The following is a 16611-nucleotide window of genomic DNA, read 5'->3' on the forward strand; positions in this document are numbered from 1 at the left end:
TAGTTGAAAAGTAAACAAAAGTAGCAAAAAACACAAAAATATAAAGCTAGAAAACTAGAGGGATAGATAATAATTTAAATAGATTCAAAAAATATTATAACAAGCACAGGATGGCAGAGATATAGAGAGGATTAGAAACACCACCTAGCCCAGACACAGGAATGAATGAAAAACAAGATGGCGGCCCGATCACGTGAGCGCAAGTAAGTTCGCACGCGATTTCTCTCGCGAACTCATGCGAACTTGTATTCGCAACGCGCTCATTCCGCGAGATTACACTTCGCGGGCGGAAACGGAAATACGTCACGCAAACAAAATGGCGGCGCCCATACTCGACCTTGGGGTATTTCGCACGAGTTCGCGGCTTCTACGGTCGATTTCGCACGACGTCACGCCTCGCGAATAGCGCGAAATTACAGAAAAACGATTTTTGCAAAAGCAAAGGCTATGAGCAGGTGCAAAAGTTCAACCTCATCATTTGTAACCATTCCCTGTAGTGCTTCCTGAAGGGGCCCTCCAGAATTCGGTTAGGTTCCTGTTAAAAAAAAAGAAATTGCAACAAACAGGAAAAGGAAAGGAAAGGGAGCAGACAAGCAGGTGCCAGCCTTCATTAATGTCAGTTGGGGCAGGGCAGGTGTTGTTGTAATTTAATGTTGCAAAACTTAAAGCACTTAGCAGGTGTGCTTTGCTTTGCCACAATAATGTACACTCACTGGTCAACCAGAGGGTGCTCTGATGACACCGAGGGTGGCATGGGTGTGCCAGCCAGAGGGTGGCATGGGTGAACCAGAGTGCCAGTGTTGACAGAGGATGGCAGTGCTTTGCTTTGCCCCAATAATGTACACTGGTGAACCAGAGGGTGCTGTGATGACACAGAGGGTGACATGGGTGAGTCAGAGGGTGGCATGGGTGAACAAAGAGAGTGCCAGTGGTGACAGAGGGTGGCAGTGATGAAGAAAGGCTTGCAAACAGGCTGGGCACGTAGAAACAACAAGTTCGCAAAACTGGCGACCTGACAAGTAAGTTCGCAATTTGCGAAATTGCACAAAACCCTCGCAAACTTGCAGAAACCCGTGCGAACACAAAAAAAAAAATCCGCAAAATCCGCGAGGATTCGCGGATTTTGCGGATTTTCGCAATCCGCAAATTCGCAAATCCGCAAATTCGCGGATTGCGAATCCGCAAAATCGGCCCATGCTTAGTTCAATGTGGTCCTGCAGTTTGTGGCCTGTTGGCTACTTTATGTGTTCCACAATCTGCGACTCAAAAGACAGAGAATATTAGGATGATGGTACAGCAACAGCTTGAAGATTTCATGAATATCAATGTTGATTCCGACTCAGATTAGCATGAGTTGGTTCATTTTTGCCTGAGTAATGGCAATAGGAGGGTCTGAGGTTCTGTAAATTACGAACTCGCTCGTGTTCAGCCTCCATTTTGTGATCGCCGCCATTTTATGTTGCCCTCACTCAGGCAGCTCGGCGAACGAGATGTATTTGTCGTTTCTGCCTTTGCGTGTCAGGTGGCTTCTTTGCCTATGTTTACTAGCAAGTGTCAGGGTTTGGCCGAGTACACTAATTCCTGTCTGAGCTGATTAATCTCCGTCCGGACTACACCATTGTTTCCTTTAAGTTATCTTATCTGCTGTCCTTCGCTACATGTCTCATGCATTCTCCTGTTTCACGACTGTCCTTCTATAACACGCAGCTGTGTTTTCTCTACTTGTAAATCGAACTGTGTGGATTCATTTGTAATTTACTTAAGGGGTCGAGTGACAAACAGAACCGGAAAACTTGAGTTGCTTTGGTCTTAAAACTTTGTTTATAACGTTTGCCTATAGCTCATGCTCTTGTGTGATTGCATTTTGCATTGTATTGTATCGTATATAAACCTGTGCGCCATTGAGTTAAGTGGCAGTCTCTTTTGAACCTCGTTATACTGACGACTTCTAAGACCACTGTACTAGCTGCAGCTAATAAATACCATCTTCTACGCCAGACGAAGAGTCCGTCCGTGTCTCTGTTTCTGACAAGGCAGGTGAATCCCGGAGATTTCAGGCGTACCCTGCGCCGCCGGGCCTTAAGTCTGCGGTTCTCCATCACCCCATGAGATATTCTTATTTAAGATACCTACACTTTCTTGGATGTGCTGGAAGCTATTCATTTAGTAGGTAAGAGAAATATAATGACAGTAAATCACATAATACACTACCCTGCAATTATCAGAAGAACAAAAGGGGAGGGAGAAGTTGAGACACTTCTTCGCTAAAAAGGCCACACAGTAATGTCTGTAAACTTCATATGCATGTTATTGCAATGGGCATTAGGAGCAGGCCTTCAAAAAGACTCACTCCCTCCTCTCACCTAGGCTTGAGTAGGGTTTCCTTGTGAAAAAGACACCACACATTACAAGGGACATCGAAGAGCAGCTTGGAAAGTTCAGGCAGATTATTTACCCGTTGCCATTTTAAAATACTAGTGCTTTCTGGAAGAAGGGCAGTTTGGCCATAGGTCAAATTGAGTGCTGAAATGTAGGGGAACCTAGGGTGATTACTTTGCGAGAATAGGTTTGTTCAATAACTGCTGCTGCGCTACCCATCTTACGAGAGACTCCCACTAAGTGGAAATTTGAATGCTCCTGAACTTGGAGAACACAGAATCAGAAGACTGCCCTCACGGGACCTTGTCTGCTTGAGGAAATACTACGGACTTAGGGGCAGATTTACAAGCCCCTTGCTACACTTTTGCGCCATTTTACCCATGTTAAAAATGGACGCAGAAGTGGCGCAAGGGGCTTTTAAATCTGCCCCTTAGATCCTACTTTCTGTTAAGGCGATTCTCAGTGGCCAGGATCCTGACCTCCTGAGGCCCTCTGTGGATAAAGAACAAGAATTGCATCTTTGCAGAAAACCCAGTAGTCCAGTTGAGACTGGGCTTTCGCTGGCCCCTGCTAGAAAAGACATGTTACGTCTGTCTTCCAAGACTGTGTTTGAGAGTTATTCTTGAAGGCACCCCCTGAAGATTGGGAACTTTAGAAAAACAGTAGGAAAATATTCATCATTCTGTAAATGTGGGCATTTTTTACTCCTGGATGCCCACGGAAAAGAGATAAGCTTATTCAACATTGGTGCACTCCAAGCAGGTTGGTACAGCACTAAGAAGATATCTGGCTTCATGGAGCTATGGCAGACCTTAACATTCAACGCTGCCTGCTATAGGATTTCAAGCTCTAAGAAACTGGCAAAGGGGGTAATTTAGACTGCAGCCAAAGATCTACCTGATTCATCATGGCAGCAGATGACCTAGTTCTACCCACCCTGCCGCAGTTCACCTACATTATTTAGGATTAACTCCTCTTTTGGTAGTTTCTTTCTGACAAAAGTGCTTCATCAACACAATAGGAACTCTTTCATTGAAAAATAAAATGTTGGGTGAAACTATAAAGCATTTCTTTGTTTCAGAAAAATGAAATCAATAGCCTGATATGCAGAGAGTTTTCATCATGAACATGGGAGCCATTGTTGATCATGCCCTCCTTGTCATAAACAATGAACCTAGGCAGGGAAATCTGCATTATGACGTCCCTCCAAATAGATGGTCACCCTGATGCACTAAAGGAGGAGGGTAGGCTATCACTGATGATTATGATGGAGCTGACAGATGCTCACCGGTGCGCAGTCAGGAGGAACCATGGGTATGGTGGTTTTGGAGCTTTGCCACCAAACCCTAAAGTTTGGACATACTGTGAGGGATAGTGAGGAGGCATAACTGACCTGGAAGAAAAAGGACTACAGTGACTACAGAATGCAAGTTTTTCCTGATCAGAGCTTTTGGCAGTATAACTCAAGGTTTCAGCAAACTTCAAATTCAAAGTACTCAGTGTTACAGACATCTATTCTATTGTGACCTGCCTTGCACTGCCGCAAGATTATGACGTCAATTTGAAAAGACCTGGGACCTCATGTACAATTTGGTGAATAATTTGAAGAGCTTTCACCTTCACTGGCATGGCTTTTCAATGGTGGATTGTCACCTGGCTCTGCCATTGTTATTTCTTAACCAATGGCTCCTTGTCACATAACTGTCTGGTCTCAGTGGCAGTACTCCTGGCCTTTATGTACAAGGCATGGTGGACGTAGGCAGGTAAAACAAGGGCCCCATACACATCAGGAAATATCCCTGCTTGTCTATTGATGTTTTGTATTTTTATCAAACAAACTCCTGATTTGGGAATTTGTTCGCGAAAACATGCCACCTGTTCAACAGTTATGTAGCAATGGGGCAACCCGGGCAATCACTGGACCTGGGTAAATAGTGGTACAACAAGGTAATGCCACAGTGGAGAGCAATCTAAAACAGATAGACAAAACAATAGTGAATCTATTGTATATGAACAAAGTAAAGCACCACCATACAGTTGTTTTACCAATGGATGTGATTTCTTTTCATCACAACATTAAAATGAATCAAAATATAAGGTGCACATTTTTTTTCATAACTGAATATTTTTCAACACACAGGTGCACAAAAAGGTGAAGTGATAAGTGCAAGGGAGGGATAGTGAGAAAGGGCAGTAGTGCACATATATATACATCAGTAAATATTTAGATAATGGACTGTCCAGACAGTTTCCTGCCAAATACATTAAATGTCAAATCATAGCTAGAGGGGGTTATGAAGCATTTTGTGTGTGGACAGGGCACCATCTATTAAGGTGTAAGTGAGGCTGTGTCCAGCTCTACCCTCCCATCCTGCAAGATATGGCCATTTGAAGCACACCTTAGCTCACATTGTGTGTGGATGTCGAGATGGAATACACGAAGCCCAACTGCCAACTACATCCAGTCATGTGATCAGAGACTGGATACAGACACCAAATGGCTGAAGGAAGAAAATGCCAACTTTTTAAAAGTGACATTTTCATAATTGCTATTTAAATTCTGACTTTACCATAAGTTTGGATTTTAAATTGTGATTTCAGAGACACCAGACTTGAAGGAGTTATCTCTTCTCAATTGGAGTTTACACTCATAAAATGTAATAAGGTATTTCCAGTGTTATCCTATGGGAGAGATAATTCTTGCAATAGTAAAAAATGAATGTAAAAGTGTTTCACTACTAGGACATGTAAAATGTAAAAGTAGATGTACTGCTTTTTTAAAATACATAGCATCCTGCCCTCGGGATGTGAAGGTTTTACCCCAGGGGTGACATATGTATTTAAAAGGAAGGTTTTGGCCTGGCAATTTTTTTATATTGCGAGGTCGAAATGGCTGTTTAAAACTACACACACAGGCTTTGCAATGGCAGGCCTGAGGCAAAGTTAAAGGGCGATTTAAGTGTATGGCACAATCAGTGCTGCAGGCCCACAAATAGCATTTAATTCACAGGCCCTGGGCACACATAGTGCTCTTTACTAGGGACTTATAGTAAATTAAATATAGCAATTCAGTATGAGCAAATATTACCATGTTTAGAGGAGAGAGGACTTGCACTTTAGCACTAGTTAGAAGTGGTAAAGTGCTTAGAGTCTCAAGGCCAACAAAAATGAATTCTGCAAAAAGGGAGGGAGGAAGGTAAAAAGTTTGGGGATGGCCCTGCAGAAACAGCCATTTTAAACACATGTCAACTAAAACATCCTTCTAATCAAATCCGTACCATCTTCTAGGGAAACCTGCAGAGTGAGGAAGAAGCTTACTTCTTGTGAATTTCACAGCATTTTTCCTTTACTTGTTTCTCTGGTGGGCGTGATCTCTCTATTGTTTGAATGGGGTACGTGTTCATGTGCATCACAATGTCCTGAACAAAAAGTCTGGCAAAATCACTTTACATTTGACATTTCATCACAAATGTTTAATCTGGGATCGCTGCCATCATCTCAGCAAACAAATGTTTAATGTTTGGTAAAGTGTGACCTTGCATTTGTGAAGGACCTGCCTTTTTGCAAAAGCAGAAACCGCTCTTCTGCATGTTGTGCTCTGTGCACTACATGTGACAAGTCAGTTCTACACTATGTGATCTTGTTCAAGGTCTGCTTTTTTCTGTGCGCCTTATGCTGTTCAGAAGCATGATATTGCTATATTTCACTGTAAGCACCTCTCCAGGCTCCTATACAGAACAAGTTGGTTAGTTTTCAGCCTCGTGTATGTGGTAATTTTATAGCTTCAATGCTGCAATTTATGAAAAATTTGAAGGCACATCTCTTTAACAAACATTCCGTCACAGTGAAGTAGTAATCCACACCTATTAGACTACTCACTACTGTATGCCCCACAGCCATCCAACCATGTATTTATTGTTGTATACAGTTTCACACCATCTGTGTATCCACCAAATATTCACTTGTTTGGACATGTGAACATATGAGTGTTGTGGGACTGAGTATGCGTCTCTGGATGTTGTACGCATGTGCATGCACATATTAGCCCAAACACCTTTCCATGCCTCTGTGAGACGTTTCTGTAGTGCATCCAGATATATCACATCACAACCTACAGGTAATACAGCAAAGAACAAAGAGACTCTGTTGGAATTGGTACTTTCTGATTGGCTGAGGCGGTGCCCCGACCAGGCAGAACCTATAATTCCTGTCCATGTTAGATGAATACACTCACTTTATTACCTGGGTAGCTTTGCACTGAGCAGTCAGGATTATTGCAGAGTCATTGTGTAAAGCATTGGCACAGCACTCTCACAAAATAAATACACTGAGCGTCACAAAAGAGACTTCACACATGGTGTATCTAAATAAAGATTATATTCAACACATTCAATAATTAACACAACAAGAACATCACATCTTTCTGGCCTTCAATCACGCTTGGAAATATTACTTGCGGTTATAGGACCAATAGTGTTAAAATGACATCAGTAATATGCACACTTGGGAAAAATCCTATTTTACCACAGCACTTAATGCGATGCGATACATTATCAGAACTGCGCCCACCCTGGCAAATAACACAATTCAAAACCACACGTTCTAGGGTGCATCCCGGTTCACAACGATATCAGGAATGTGTGCATGCAGGAATTTATAACACTTTTCTACAGCACCGTGGGCCAAGGCCGCACGGGTAAAACCAATGTCAAAGCAGAGTATTTGTTAGGCAATGAAACAAATGAGTAAACAGCACCACTGCGCAGTGCAGCTATTAGCAGTCTGTTCTCATGCAGCTTACTCTCCTACATTCACACAGCACAGTAACACAGTTCAAAGTGTATCAGCAATTATGTATGAAGCACACACACACACACTCGCCAACCTAAGGCGGTGCAAAGGATATCTGGTAGGTCAGTTGGTAATATGAATGCGGACACCATGGCACAATCCCTCCACATCCCTTAGTTACTCCCCCAGGGCTCTACCCACATGACAGAGTCAAAAACTTCTGCCCCTTACTATTCCGGTTTAAGGCCAGAGTCAAACTTAGTTAGGGGCCCAGGGGAGAAGGCTAGAGTAACTATCAGGGTAAACAGGTAACAGTCGACAAATTGGGGGTTGGCCACCACTCTGGAAGTTTACCCACCTTATGCAGAGCATAAACAGGCTAGAGGCATTCCCAGTTCAATCAAGAGGTTCCTCAACTCGCCTTTGGGCACCAGCCCAGTTCTGTGAAGCACAGGGTTGTCATGCAGTCTCTTGACCGACTTTTGCTCGCTCTCTGAAGTGTTCCTTAGCCCAGTCACTTACTCTCACCACCCAGGCCTGATCTGGAGAAAACTGACTGGCAGCATGAAGTCATCGGTGGTGGGAGAGGAGAGGGCAGTTGATTTGCCACACTGAGGGCAAGAAAGAACAGTAAATGAATGGGGGGTTGAGCTGTCACTGCACCCCAACGGGAAGTGATGCACAACGTCTGGTGCATGTGGATCCCAGTCGCACCACACAATATGGTCACAATGAACCCAAATTTGGGTTCTCTGTACCTTCCTGGAAATGAGGTACAACATCTGGTGCATGATGACAAAAGTTGGGTTTGCTGCACTTCTTTGGAAATGAGGCACAACGTCTGGTGTGCAATGATGTGAGTCACATCAGACAATCCAGTCCCAATTAACCCATAGTTGGTAAATGAGGCACAATATCTGATGTGCGATGATGTGAGCTGCACCAGACTATCAGGTCACAATCAGCCCACGGTTGGGTACGACATACACCTTGGAATGAGGCACAACGTCTGGTGCGTGATGATACAAGTCACACCAGACAATCTGGTTACAATTCTGTACCTCCCTGGACTAAGGCACAAAATCTAGTGCACAATGATATGAGTGGCAACCAGTGAATTGAACACAGCACCCAAAGAGCATGCAGTCAGCGTGTCACGCGAGAGATGCGGCATGAATGACGAACCTGCCACTCTGAGTCCTGCAACTGGTGAATCCGCTCACCATTAACAAGATGCTGGAGTGTGTTGAGGCCCAATGATGCAGGGGCTTCACTGCTTAGATGCAGGCACAGTTTGGGGACTCTGCACAATTCGGTCTCCAGGCACAATACTTAGTTCCACGCTCACACCACACTGCATTAAGAATCCAGCAGATGACATAGGCGCTTGAGAGGTGAAACATGTAGATGGTGTAGGTTCCTCTTCGAGGTCATTGATGTCCATGAGACCACCCCCAAGAACAGGAGATAAGCCAACAAGGCCTTGAAAAGCACCCTTCAGGGTGCCACACAGCAGCAGGTAGTCATTCCAGGCCAGCCACTATTCAGGCCGGGTGCACGGTCTCTTTCAATGGCAGTCTCTGCCTTGTGTACAATAGATTACTTCAGCAGTGTGCACCACGCAGTCCAGGATATATGGTCCCATGTCCCCACATATATATATATATATATATATATATATATATCTGCCCTGCTGAAGTATGGCACCAGAAGTTATACTGTTGTGTGCCTTTGAAGTTGGGGGTGGTTCAGTGGTTTCCCTTTTGAACCTAAGATGTCTCCCCTAAATTTCATTCCTGTCTACCATGAGGTCTTGGACTGCAGATCTTACAGCCCGATTCATCAAGCTAAATTGCGTTTGCAAAGGGCCAGATTCTGAGAATCTGGCCCTTTGCGAGTGCAATTTTTGCATTTGGGATTCATCATCCCAAATGCAAAAATCGCTATTTGCGAATTCGCATATTTGCGAGGAATTGGATTTAAGGAATCTCTATTAGAGATTCCTTAAATGCAATTAATTAACCAATTTGAAATTGCGAATTCGCAATATTTGGTCGCTATTTACCACGAAGTCTGACTTTGTGGTAAATAGCGAAAAATTAGAAAAAAGCACTTTAGTGCATTTTTCTCTGTTGTATGTTACACACACACATGTCCTTGGGACATGTGTGCGCAACACCTGTGTAAATTTGCTTTTCAGGGGTGCTACAGGGTATCCTTTGGACACCCCTGGCACCCTTGAAATCGCTATCTTATTTGCGATTAGCTAATTGCTAATCACAAATAAGGAATACTCCCCATTCATTCCTATGGGGTTTAGGCCCATAGGAATGAATGGGGAGTTATTCCTTATTTGCTATTAGCAATTTGCTAATCGCAAATAAGGAATGTGTAGGAATCGCAATTTATTTTGCGATTCCTACATGAATCCCGTTTTGCAAGTCCTTAATAGCGATTCTTTATGAATCGCTATTAAAGACTCGCAAAACTGGTCTTTGATGAATCTAGCTGTTAATCTTTAGTGGGGCCATGATCTGGCTTCCCAGGGGGCAAGTGTCAAAACCTCTTCCTCCAATCTATTCAACAAAGTCCTCAAATGGCAGAGGTCTGTCGTTACAGTTGCATGCCTATTGTTTATAACTGTCTCTTCTGAATGCACAGATGGGCTCCCCCAGCCTCCAGTGTGGACTGGAGTCAAACTAAAAGCACACAAAAGAGTTTAGTGCGGAGAAATGCCCACTTTATGGAAGTGGCATTCCTAAACTATTAATGACAAATCCATCTTTCAGCGCGTGGACACGCCGGTGTGCGTAACGCAGCGCTTTACAAATGTCCCAATAATAATAATAATAATAATCTTTGCCACAGGTGAGGATTTGTCATTGTGAATCCAATGTTACTAAACAACATGAGGCTGCTCCACTGTAAGCCACCACTGCAGCTTAAAGTAATCTCAGCCATTCCCCTATGTTAACCTAAGGGTAGAGCAAACCTCATAGGTAGGGAAAACACACATGGGCATGGAACACATAGGTGTACCTAACCTACCTATTGCCAAGCACTTGCTCCACCCCTCAGGACTCAACCTAGGGGTTCTCTAGTGTTAGCGAAAGGCACCCTTGTCAGTTGGCTAATGATTTAGAAAGGCCAACCTGAGCATAAGTGCAAATGCGCACACACAGGTCTGCAATGGCAGGCTTGAGGCATGCTTGAAAACACCATGAGGCTACTCCCTGCTGTAAGCTAAAACTGTAGTATTAAAGTTATACAGCAATCCCCCATATTGACCCATAGGGATTAGTCAATACCTGTGCAGGGAACACACATGTGTACATGCCCTGCCTTTCCCCTACCACTTGCCCCACCCCTAAGGGCTTACCCTAGGGCATCCTAGTGGTAGTCTACAGCCCACTCAGCTTTGGCTGATGGTTTAGAAATGCCATCCTCAGCATAAGTGCAAATGCACACAACCAGGCCTGCAATGGCAGGCTTGAGACATGTTTGAAAGGCTATTCTTGTGGGTGGCACAATCAGTGCTGCGGCCCACTAGTAGCCAGAGCACTGGTTTGTTTAATTACCTAACAAATACTCTGTTTTGATATTAGTTTTACCTGTGCAGCCTTAGCTCATGGTGCTACTAAAAGTGTTATGAATTCCTGTGTGCACACATTCCTGATATCGCTATGACCTGGGGTGCACCCTAGAAATGTATGGATTTGAATTGTGTTATTTGCCAGAGTGGGCCCAGTTCTGACAATGTATTCCATTCCATAAGGGTGCTGTGGTGAAATAGGATTTTTCCTAAGTGCGCATATTACTGATGTAATTTTAACACTGTTGGTCCTATAACTGCTAGTAATATAACCACGTGTGATTCAAGCCCAGTGAGACATGATATTTTTGTTGTGTGTTGTGCTAAATAATGTACTTGTTGAATACAATCTTTATTTACATAAAAAGACATATAAAGAGACATTTAAAACCTCTCTTTTGTGACGCTCCGTGTATTTATTGTGTGAGAGTGCTGTGCCAAAGTTTTATACATTGACTCTGTGATAAGCCTGACTGTTAGTGCCAAACTACCCAAGGTTGAGCACAGGTTATACAGTGAGTATAATCACTGACAGTAGGTATAACCAGGGTATGTGGTATAACTTTTTACATGTAATCACAGGTCCAGTACCTAAACCAATCAGGTAAGCACCACTTCCTAGAATGTGTAGGAAGGGCGTGCGCAGTTCCAAGCTACATTACAGTGTGAACACGCTCAGAGTACTAAGGTGACGAAAAGAGAATCAACAAAAACCCGGAGGAAAAAAGCTAAAGGTTTTAGGGAAATCCCCTAAGGAGGGCCATGTGCAACACACCCTATACAAGCCAGACCTATTGGCTTTGACAATGGTTGTTAACTAGTCCAGTTTTTTTGTGCTTGCTGTGCACTTCACAGAAAGTAACCTTTCTCCCACTGGTTGTTTGTTCTTCCTGTAGGGTTACCTCACATAGAAATAATGAGTCCTTAATACTGAGCTTCACTCCTGAGCCCGGATTTCCTGCCTCTCAAACCCAAGGCGCCACTAGCAATTGGCCAGACAATGTCTGCCTCACATACAGAGAAAGATTTAGGAACATTTTGCACATTGATTGCATCACAAAACTGATGGAAACTGGTGCAGAATGGTTATTTGAAATCTGCTTTCCAGCGCAAACCATGTTTTGCACTGTAAGTTGCCTGAAAGTAACACAAAGCAGTGCTTTGAGTTGGTTTTCATCATGGGGATTTTCCGTGGGTGGTATGGAGGCATTCACGTGGAACCACCAACAGTTTTTTGACATAAAAGTCTATCCATCAACAGTAGTCAACACACTATTGCATCAAAAAACATCACCTCTTTGAGGCAGGTGTAAAAAGGAGAAACATTTTTTTTTCTTTTAATTTTCTGACTTTGCCTGTGTGCTGCACTGCACAGCACACATCGAAACGGGGACATATTTTGACATCCGTCTAGGAATAGTATTTTGTACTAAAAGAGTACCCTTCCAGTACCAAAGCCTATGCTAGTGAGGTTCCGTGACGATCGTAAGTGGTGTTTTCGACTCGTACGAATATGGTCGAGTCTGGTATTTATGAACCGCAAATGACGAGTTTAGTGGGTGTACGCATTTTCGCTGTGCTAACCTAAACCGTTCGTTTGTTTCGTGGGTTTCTACATCTGAGCCCACAGGTTCCATCTTAGATGCGGCATCCATTTTGTCTCTTGCCCTCAAGTAGCCAGCGAACGGACGCTGTCCGCTTCGTGACCCTGGGATTCCCGAACTCTTGCGGAAGACACGTTTCCTTTGAAGGTGTCTTTATGATAAGGGGGACGGCACTGTAAGGCATATGGCCCCGCTCGAGGCTCATCTTGCCGTGCCGGTCTATTGTCTTAGTCGTGCATCTCATTAGGCACGTCCCTTTGATGCCTGCAGCTCGTGTTTCCCGATACCACCCCTTTTACACCCTTTCCGATCTCCCCACTGTTCCTGTCTTCCTCTGCACCTGTTTCTGTCCCTTCCTCGATCTGTTAATTGTTGATTGGAATGTACTAATGGTGGGAAGATGGGTTTTTACAGTTGGGAACCACCAAACGTTTCTGTACTTATGTTCCGGGCCTTGAATACATGAAAGTGACCCCTTATGGTTTTACGATGGGAACCGAGTTGTAACCTTTTGTTTACCATGTTAACCTATGAGAGAAAACTGTATAAAAGGAGCGACCCACAGTAGCAATTCGAATCAGGCTCCGTGAACCTACATGTTATGTACTTCTCTGTGTTCCCTTCAGTAATAAACCTCGAATCTTTGACGCCGAAGGAAGTGTCCCGTGTCTCTGTCATTTGTACGCCGGAACAGGTTACCCACGAAGGTTTCAGGTGTTGTCCCCTGGCACCGCTGGGTCTTAGAAAAACCCAGTCCTTCAGTTGGCGCCCAACGTAGGGCTGCATCAGTGGTACCGGTCCAAGCCCGACGATCGTGAGGAACTTCGTGTGAAATCTCCGAGGGAAGGTGCACCCCGCTTCATCGATCCTGTTGTCGAAACAAGTGGCCCGACGACTTTTCCCGCGAAGATCCCCGCCTCCTGACGGCTGCGACGGACTGCTGCCCTGACTGTAGACCTGTTTTGGCGCCTGGCGTAGACCTTGGTACAGCGAGACGATTGACGGGCCTTCCTGGTGACGCCATTGATCTTTGAGTTAAGTATTTGTGGGTCGCTCCCAGAGTCCTTAGTTGTGGGTGCTTAGTTGTTGCATGGTTCCATTGCATTTGTGGTTCTTAGTACTTGGTTCTTTGTTGTGATATTTGACGTCTGCAGTCGCCAAAAACCGAGGGTTTTTGCTCTTTGCAGGGACATTGTTAATCCTATAACCCTTGAAGTTTGTGAAACTCGGCTAGTGTGCAAGATGCCTGGCCGTAGTACTTTGTTCAGTTATTTTAGTCGTTGTGGTGCGGATTTCCGACTGGAGGATTCGTGTCCGATACCTCCGGTTGGAACTCCAACTTATGAGCTATATAGCAAACACGGGTTAGGTCCGATTACCTTTAATGAATATTGGATTCGCTATACTAAAAAGGATGGTGTCCTTAGCTGGCCACCTCATGGTAGTTTTGAGACCCCGATCTTAGATAATTTATAGGCTAAATTGTTTCGGAAAAAATCAAGGCCGGCCATGTTTGATGCCTTTCGGTTGTGGCGTAAAGAAGCCAAACAAAGAAAAATCAGACAGATTAAACGCAATAAGAGAGAAGGAGTTGTTACTACGGTAAGAAATGCAGAGCAGTTTCAGCGAGATAAGGAGGAAAAGGAAAAGGAAGTTTTCGATAGATTGCAGCATATGTCTGTAGACAAGTGCTATCCCGCCTTACCGACGGGTACTGATAAGAAGGAGGAATCTGCAGATGACCCTTTAATGTCCTATCTTTTGAAGTCGCCACCTCCGTACGCACAGGGCACTGTAACTCCTGTGGTTCCTCCTGGCCCTGTTCCTCCTGCTCCTGTTCCACAACCTGTTCCGCAAAATGTTCCTGCTTCTCTACCTGCCTCCGTCCCTACTGCTTCTCCACTTGTACTTCCCCATACTCCTGCTCCCGCTGTTCCCGCTGCTCCTGCTGTCCTGGTTACTCCTGCTGCTACTTCTGCTCCTGACTCTTCTCTTGTTACCTCGTTGTGTTACTCTTCTTCTCCATCTGTCCGACGTCGTACCCCCTCTGTTGCTGCTAACTTCTTTAATTCTCTTGGACCTATTCTTGAGTCCGCTGGTTCGGACGGTCCTCAAAGACGAAGTCAGCTTCCTGGTGGTAGGGAGCGTGACTCATTGTATAATATGGCTATGGGTTGGATGAAATACCCCTTTAGAAATCCTCCTCGTGTAGTGTTAGATACGTTTTGCCAATTCAACATACCGACACAAAGGTTCGTGTTTGAAGAAATGTGCAAGGCTTTACGTGACCTAATATCGGCTGATGCATCTGATGAGGTGTTGACTGCTCTGACTAACCTTCAGCTCCAGTTTGCGAGCGGAATGTTGGTGGGCACCAATATTCGACGTGCTGTCGAGCAATTATTGTCTTTTCGTCCTTCTACGATGCCTCGGACATTGCTTGTGGAGGACATTGAGGGATCGCTTGCAGCGCCTGGTCAGTACCCCATGCGTGAAGTTCCACCAGTGTGGATGCCAGGTGATGCTAATGCCGTTCCTATCTCTTCCTGCCGCACTTTCAAAGAGTGTGGATACATCTTCCATGGAAACGTTCGGAAGTTTTGCAGGTGAAGCAATCTTTGCCTGACCCTCGCAAAAATCCTGCAGGGTATTATAAAGAATTGTCGCAGCTTGTGGATGCTACGATAATGAATCTTGCTGATATCGATATGCTGTTTGGCAATGTCGTACCGCAACCAGTATGGGCAAAGATTCGTCAGGAAGACCATGCGGGAGAATTAGGCGGTGACTGGAATGCATTGCGGGCTGTTGACGCTTTGCAAGTTGGTGGGGCCAAGCCTGATCAATTAATTACGGCTCTGCCTCAGAGAATTATCGCTCTTATGAAAACGCTTATGCCAGCTATGAAGGTGAATTGGGACAAACTGTCCGCTTGCAAGCAGAAGAAGGATGAGAGCGTCTCTGATTTCTTTACGAGATTTGAAGAGGCTTTCATCGAGCATAGTGGTCAAGACATGGGTACTGAAGGTGGCCAGCGATTGTTTGTGGATAAGTTTGTCTCAAATTTGCTGCCTGATTTAAGCAACAAATTGCGTAATTCAGAAAGTGCGTGGGCTGTTTCTACTTCTGCTCAAATATTGGCTACGGCCCAATATTATGAGAATAGGGAGAAAGAGGAGAATGATCGTGCTGACAAGAAAACGAAAGAGCTCAAAACTAAAGTGTTGTTGCAACAGGTGTATCCTCCGCTTTCGAATCAGAATGACTCGCAACAGCGGTACAGATCACAATCTCAGTCAAATAGGTCACAATCACGAAATGATTCCTCTTCGCAGAGATCTTCGTTAGGGTACAATCAGTGTGCCTATTGTAGGAATGAGGGTCATTTAAAATTCGATTGTCCAGTTCTCAATGAGCGTAATAGTGGTAATTCGTCTAGAGGAGGTCGTGGTGGTTCTCAACAGACATCACGTGGTAGAGGTCGCGGTGCTCAAAACGATTGTTCCACTAATACTTCTGACTCTAATAATTGTTTTGACCAGCGCCGATCATCGCAAGGGCGATCTGCTCAGTACAATGTGGATGATTACTACGTCGATCAGGATGCTGACGACGGTAATTACTAGGACAGCCATAGACAAGGAAAGGGAGTAGTATCAGTTCCGGTTGATCAGAGAGGGCCTTACGTCACAGTTGCCACCTTGGGCGTCGTTGAGCCTTTTCTGTTGGACACTGGTGCAGCGAAAAGTTCCATAATGCATTCGAAACTCCCTGGCGCACCTTTGTCTGGCTTAACAAATGTTTCCGTTGGATTCTCTGGCGCCCCTGTTAGCAATCCGGTTTCGTGCCCTTTGCCTCTTACGATTGGGCCTCGTGAACTGAAAGCTCCGCTGATTTTGACCACTGGGTGTGGTGAAAATCTTTTGGGCCTGGATTTGCTAAAACTTTTGTATGCGACTTTGTATTGTTCTCCTGCGGGAGTAAAGCTTACGTTAGGTGAGAGAGTTGTCTCTCCTATGTACTTATCCATCGATAAGCTTCCACCGGAATTGAGTTCTCTTCCTGCATCTTTGTGGGCAACAGGTCCCAACGACGTGGGCCTGCTTGACATCTCCCCTTATGTTGTTCATTTGAAATCTAACGTGCGACTGCCACGTATTCCCCAGTATCGTATCTCCCTTGATGGTGAGCGAGCATTGTTAGCTATTATCTACGATTTGATTGAAAAAGATGTTATCGAGGAGA

This window comes from Lissotriton vulgaris, chromosome 1_1 (assembly GCF_964263255.1).
Source record: "Lissotriton vulgaris chromosome 1_1, aLisVul1.2, whole genome shotgun sequence".
Taxonomy (NCBI): Eukaryota; Metazoa; Chordata; class Amphibia; order Caudata; family Salamandridae; genus Lissotriton; species Lissotriton vulgaris.